Source organism: Triticum aestivum, chromosome 1B, assembly GCF_018294505.1.
Source record: "Triticum aestivum cultivar Chinese Spring chromosome 1B, IWGSC CS RefSeq v2.1, whole genome shotgun sequence".
NCBI classification, from domain to species: domain Eukaryota; kingdom Viridiplantae; phylum Streptophyta; class Magnoliopsida; order Poales; family Poaceae; genus Triticum; species Triticum aestivum.
The window spans coordinates 15340573-15347006 of record NC_057795.1 but is presented as its reverse complement, the minus strand read 5'-3'; positions in this window follow the sequence as shown (position 1 = coordinate 15347006).

Here is a 6434-nt window from a genome sequence, read left to right as displayed (position 1 = left end):
GAAGGATCCGATGCTTGGTTACATCAGCAAGCAAAGAATACAGTTCTCTGACAGATAAAGAGTTAAAGGAAGGAAACAAATCATAAATTAGCAAGGAATAAAGGGGATAACCTGCCATGTGCACCAAGGCCAAAGGGGCATTATGTAAAGTCCAAGTTGCATAATGTTTAACGTATAGCCTTCAGGATTAATTCAGCTATGCGATTCATGGTTGTACATCCCCACGGTGCTGCACTAGTTATTCAAGATGGATGATCTTACTTTTATTTGGTACGTCAAATAGATAGGCCTTAGATATTTGAGTGTGTGGCAAGGGGTGAACATATACATGAGGCAATAATAACATAACTTTGAGGAGATGAAATGAAGTCTTAAATCTGTGATCTGTGTGTTGATTCTATCCTCCATCTTTTACAGACGCATAGCACATCAGACAAAGCAAAGCAAAAGCAGAAAACAAAAGAAGGCATGGCAGCCACAAGCATAAGTTCGTCATCATGGCCATGTATTTTAATCTTGTGCATCACTCATTAGTGAATGTGCTTTCGGTAACTGAAAGCTCCAGCATCGCTTTTCATGTGACCATGGAAGTGCACTTCACACGTCTGATGGTGTCCATGCATTCGGCTTGAAATAGATATTTGACTGGGTTCCGCATTGAATTTGTTCAGGCTATCACATATGTATGCACACTAAATCTGGACACCTCCGGATCAGTTTGCGTGTTTGTGTGTGTTGAGTAACAGAAGCTGTGTTTCAATCCGAGTGAAGAAATCGACGATTTCATCGGCATTTGCAGGCATCCAGAACGAAATCAGCGCTTGCAACTATAATCTAGAGATGTGAAACACTCAAATACTGGGCTGCTGAGACATCACGTCCCACTGCTCGGATAGTGTCGACCACAGCTCAGTTCATCGCATGCAAAAATAATGGAGTACATCAAGTTCTTTCTGACATCGATAAAGCACATGCTGTCCTCCAAAAATAATAAATAACAAAGGTGATTCAGGGGAGGAACAGTTTAGTGAACTCTTTCCCTTTGCAATCCGTATATTGGGGGAGCATCTTCTCAGACTAAATCTGCACTGATTCTCTTCTACCTAGTAGCTGATATACAGTGCTTGTAAGTTGTACGTACCATTTATCCCCCCGCCCCCTGCATCCCGGGAGGGGAGGGGAGGGGTACTAGGCCGCCATGCCAACCGCGCCACCGCCAACCTCGCTCGCCGCCGTGGAAGGCGACGGCATCGCTCGCCGCCCCTTTCGGGAGTGGCGGAGAAGGATTCCGGCGAGGGATTTAGGGCATGTACAATGGTGCTATCTTAAGAGTGCCACGTAGGATAAATGATGATGTGGAGGAGAGATAACACATAAGAAAAGGATTGTCTTCTCTTATTTAAGAGAAGACAAGAGATGATCTTTTAGCACAATTTGTCTCACCATATTTTAAGGAATGACAAGTTATTGAAGATAAGGCTAAGATATAACCCATTGTAGACATACTTTTTTGTCATCTTTAAATCACATGCAAGACTTACGATAAGACCGCCTTATCAACCATTGTACATGCCCTTAGGGGTCGGGGGAGACGAGGAGGAGGTCGCGTAGATGGGCTGGGCCGTGGACTGGCCCACGCGCAGATAGCAGCCAAGCCCTCGATCTAAAGAAAAGGCATTTCTCTGTGAAAAAACACAAAACCTCGTATTTCTCTCATAAAAAAGCGCCACCGGCATAGCATCTCAGTTTTCCAAAAAACTTGTTCTAAAAAAGATAAGCATTCTATTACTGTCGGGGCCAGGCCACCCCTATAGTTTTTTCTCCCGAGCGCTGGAAACCCCTTTTCTTCAAAAATAAAAGGGTAAGTATGCGTGATTCACTTCAACTTGCCCCGTCTTTTGGAAATGGCATCCTCGTGATTGTAATGACAAATAAATGAAATGACGAGCAGACATCAGGCATAAAGAAAAGCAAAAGCAAAGCCAAAGGCAAAACAACAAATGACTTTGCACTTGGCAGAGATGAGCTTGTAATACAGAATAAGATTGTGATAAGTGAACGTGCTCTGGTAAACTGAAGGAACCGGCTACTGCCTTTCCTGTGGAGGTTAGAGCATCTCCAGCCGCGCTCCCAACAGGCCCCCCCAGGCGATTTTTTCGGCGCCGGCGCCAAAAAAACATTCCAGTCGCGCCCCCAGGACGACGAAAAGCGCCGGTTCGGCCCTTTTTTCCGCCCGGCGGCCGCAGGCCGAACCCGACGCGCTGGGGGCTATCAGGGGCTCCGGCGCAAGGGAAAAGCACAGCTGGCCCACGCCGTCAGGTGGAAAAGTCAAGATTTTCTTCCCCGACTCGCCTCCCACCCCCCGCGCTCTCGGCCGCCACTAGCTATATCCCGGCGCTGCCCGCCGCCCTTCACCACTAGATAGCCATCCCCCGCCGGAAAAAATAGCAGAGGTAGCAGAGGTTTGTTGTGGCAGCCCCTCGGACAGCAACTGGGCGTTTCCGGCCGCCGTTTCTGGCCGCGGAGGGGCAGTTTAGCGGCGGGTGCACGCCCACCGGGCGTAATGTGTTCGGCGATCTGCCTGCCTCAGCGATGGACTCGAATGACAAGGAAGCGCTCGCCGCGCTGCTGGAGGAGGAAGCCGAGGCCGACGTCCAGGAAGAAGAGCATCTCATGGTGCTCGCCGCCCTCGCCCAGCTGCTGGCGAGCAATGAAAAGCTGCGGCGAGGTGACTCGGCGCCAGGGCAGGTGAAAGCAAAGAACCGGCATCGTCTCGAAGGCTACTGCATGCTCTACTCTGACTACTTCGCCTATCACTAGTAGAAAAGGGGGCAATGGTCCAGGCCGGTCCAGCCCATTAGTCCCGGTTCAATCCAGAACCGGGACCAATGGGGGCATTGGACCCGGTTCTTGAGCCCCGGGGGCCGGCCGGGCCACGTGGGCCATTGGTCCCGGTTCGTCTGGACCTTTTGGTCCCGGTTGGTGGGACGAACCGGGACCAATGGGCCTCGCTCCTGGCCCACCACCATTGGTCCCGGTTGGTGGCACGAACCGGGACTAAAGGTTCGTGCTATCAACCGGGACCAATGGTGGTGCCTATATATACCTCCTGCTCGTGAGCAGAGCACTTCCAGTGCTCTGTTTTTCGTGGCTGGCGAGGGGAGAGCTTTGTGGTGCTCTAGCTCACCTCCTATGCACGCGAGGTGTTCGATGGAATGCCCGAGCCACACTACTTAAGCTTTCTCCCCTCCAAGCTCGACCGCCAAGCTCCATTTTCGTCAATATTTGTCTAGATTTAGCGGTCCGTCACGCCCCGTCCCCGTCTTCACCGTCGTCGATCACCCGCGCCGATCTCATCGCCGGCACCACCGTGGTGAGCCTCTTGTTCTTATCTTCTTTCTGAAAGGAAAAATATTCTTACTTGTATGTTTAGATAGATACTTGTATTATTTTCTTACTTTTATTATTGCATCTTATATAGTGCAATAGTTTTGGTATCCGCCCCCGTCGGCCCTCGTCCTGTCTATGATTCGGAGGTGGTATATATTATCTTTTCATAACTATTGGTTCATTTATTGTTTATGACAATTATGCCGACCAACGTGACATAGATTTTATTTATCTAGGAGGTTGTTGAACAGGAAATTCCAACCGACCCTATTGTCGAGAGGTTAAATTTAGTTGAAGAAAAAAACAATTTCTTGAAGGAAAAAATAAAAAAAAATTGAGAAGGAGAAGATGATATTGGAGTTGCATGTTGCGGATGTCGTCGATGATCACAAGATCAAGATGGATGCAATGCGCTTGAAGATTAGAAAGATTAGAAAATATGCCATTCATACCAAGGCTTGGTATCATTATGCCGTTGGATCAGTTGTTACATTGGTTGCGATTATGATCGCATTTGTTTTCGCATTGAAATATTTTACATAGTTTCAGTGTATGGTTTAATTAATTTAGATGCTCTGCAGAGCTTTATGTTGTTAGATGAGAACTATGTATGTACTTTGGTTTTAATGTGATGATGAACTTCTATTAATTTGGTCACTTCATTATATAATGCACGCAGATGAACCGGCAATGGATGTACGGTTCAAGACACACCTCCGAGTACATTAAAGGCGTGCATGATTTTCTTGAAGTGGCTGAGGCAAACAAGCAGAATGGTTTTATGTGTTGTCCATACCCTATATATGGGAATACGAAGTCTTACTCTGACCGGAAAATCCTCCACACCCACCTGCTTTACAAGGGTTTCATGCCACACTATAATGTTTGGACGAGGCACGGAGAAATAGGGGTTATGATGGAAGACGGCAAAGAAGAAGAGTATGATGACAACTATATGCCCCCTGAATACGGTGATGCTCCTGAAGATCAAGAGGAACCAGACGATGTGCACGATGATGCTGCAACGGGCGAAGCTGCTGAATATCAAGAGGAACCAGACGATGTGCCCGATGATGATGATCTCCCCCGGGTCATTGTCGATGCAAGGACGCAATGCGAAAGTCAAAAGGAGAAGCTGAAGTTCGATCGCATGCTAGAGGACCACAAAAAAGGGTTGTACCCCAATTGCGAAGATGGCAACACAAAGCTCGGTACCGTACTGGAATTGCTGCAGTGGAAGGCAGAGAATGATGTGCCTGACAAAGGATTTGAGAAGCTACTTAAAATATTGAAGAAGAAGCTTCCAAAGGATAACGAATTGCCCGACAGTACATACGCAGCAAAGAAGGTCGTATGCCCTCTAGGATTGGAGGTGCAGAAGATACATGCATGCCCTAATGACTGCATCCTCTACCGCGGTGCGTACAAGGATCTGAACGCATGCCCGGTATGTAGTGCATTACGGTATAAGATCAGACGAGATGACCCTGGTGATGTTGACGGCGAGCCCCCCAGGAAGAGGGTTCCTGTGAAGGTGATGTGGTATGCTCCTATAATACCACGGTTGAAACATCTGTTCAGAAACGGAGAGCATGCCAAGTTGATGCGATGGCACAGTGAGGACCGTAAGAAAGACGGGAAGTTGAGAGCACCCGCTGACGGGTCGCTGTGGAGAAAAATCGAGAGAAAGTACTGGGATGAGTTTGCAAGTGAGCCAAGGAACGTATGGTTTGCTTTAAGCGCGGATGGCATTAATCCTTTCGGGGAGCAGAGCAGCAACCACAACACCTGGCTCGTGACTCTATGTATGTATAACCTTCCTCCTTGGATGTGCATGAAGCGGAAGTTCATTATGATGCCAGTTCTCATCCAAGGCCCTAAGCAACCCGGCAATGACATTGATGTGTACCTAAGGCCATTAGTTGAAGAACTTTTACAGCTGTGGAATGGAAACGGTGTACGTACGTGGGATGAGCACAAACAGGAGGAATTTAACCTAAAGGCGTTGTTGTTCGTGACTATCAACGATTGGCCCGCTCTCAGTAACCTTTCAGGACAGACAAACAAGGGATACCACGCATGCACGCACTGTTTACTTGACACCGATAGTATATACCTGGCAAGCTGTAGGAAGAATGTGTACCTGGGCCATCATCGATTTCTTCGGACCAACCATCAATGTCGAAAGAAAGGCAAGCATTTCAAAGGTGAGGCAGATCACCGGAAGAAGCCCGCCATGCGTACCGGTGATCATGTACTTGCTATGGTCAATGATTTACACGTAATCTTTGGAAAGGGTCCCGGCGGACTAGCTGTTCCGAGTGACGCTGGGGGACACGCACCCATGTGAAAGAAGAAATCTATATTTTGGGACCTACCCTACTGGAAGGACCTAGAGGTCCGCTCTTCGATCGACGTGACGCACGTGACGAAGAACCTTTGCGTGAACCTGCTAGGCTTCTTGGGCGTGTATGGGAAGACAAAAGATACAGCTGAAGCACGGGAGGACCTGCAACGTTTGCACGAAAAAGACGGCATGCCTCCAAAGCAGTATGAAGGTCCTACCAGCTATGCTCTTACCAAAGAAGAGAAGGAAATCTTCTTTGAATGTCTGCTTAGTATGAAGGTCCCGACTAGCTTCTCGTCGAATATAAAATGAATAATAAATATGGTAGAGAAAAAGTTTCAGAACCTAAAGTCTCATGGCTGCCACGTGATTATGATGCAACTGCTTCCGGTTGCATTGAGGGGGCTTCTACCGGAAAACGACCGATTAGCCATTGTGAAGCTATGTGCATTCCTCAATGCAATCTCTCAGAAGGTGATCGATCCAGAAATCATACCAAGGCTAAGGAGTGATGTGGTGCAATGTCTTGTCAGTTTCGAGCTGGTGTTCCCACCATCCTTCTTCAATATCATGACACACGTCCTAGTTCATCTAGTTGACGAGATTGTCATTCTGGGCCCCATATTTCTACACAATATGTACCCCTTTGAGAGGTTCATGGGAGTCCTAAAGAAATATGTCCGTAACCGCGCTAGGC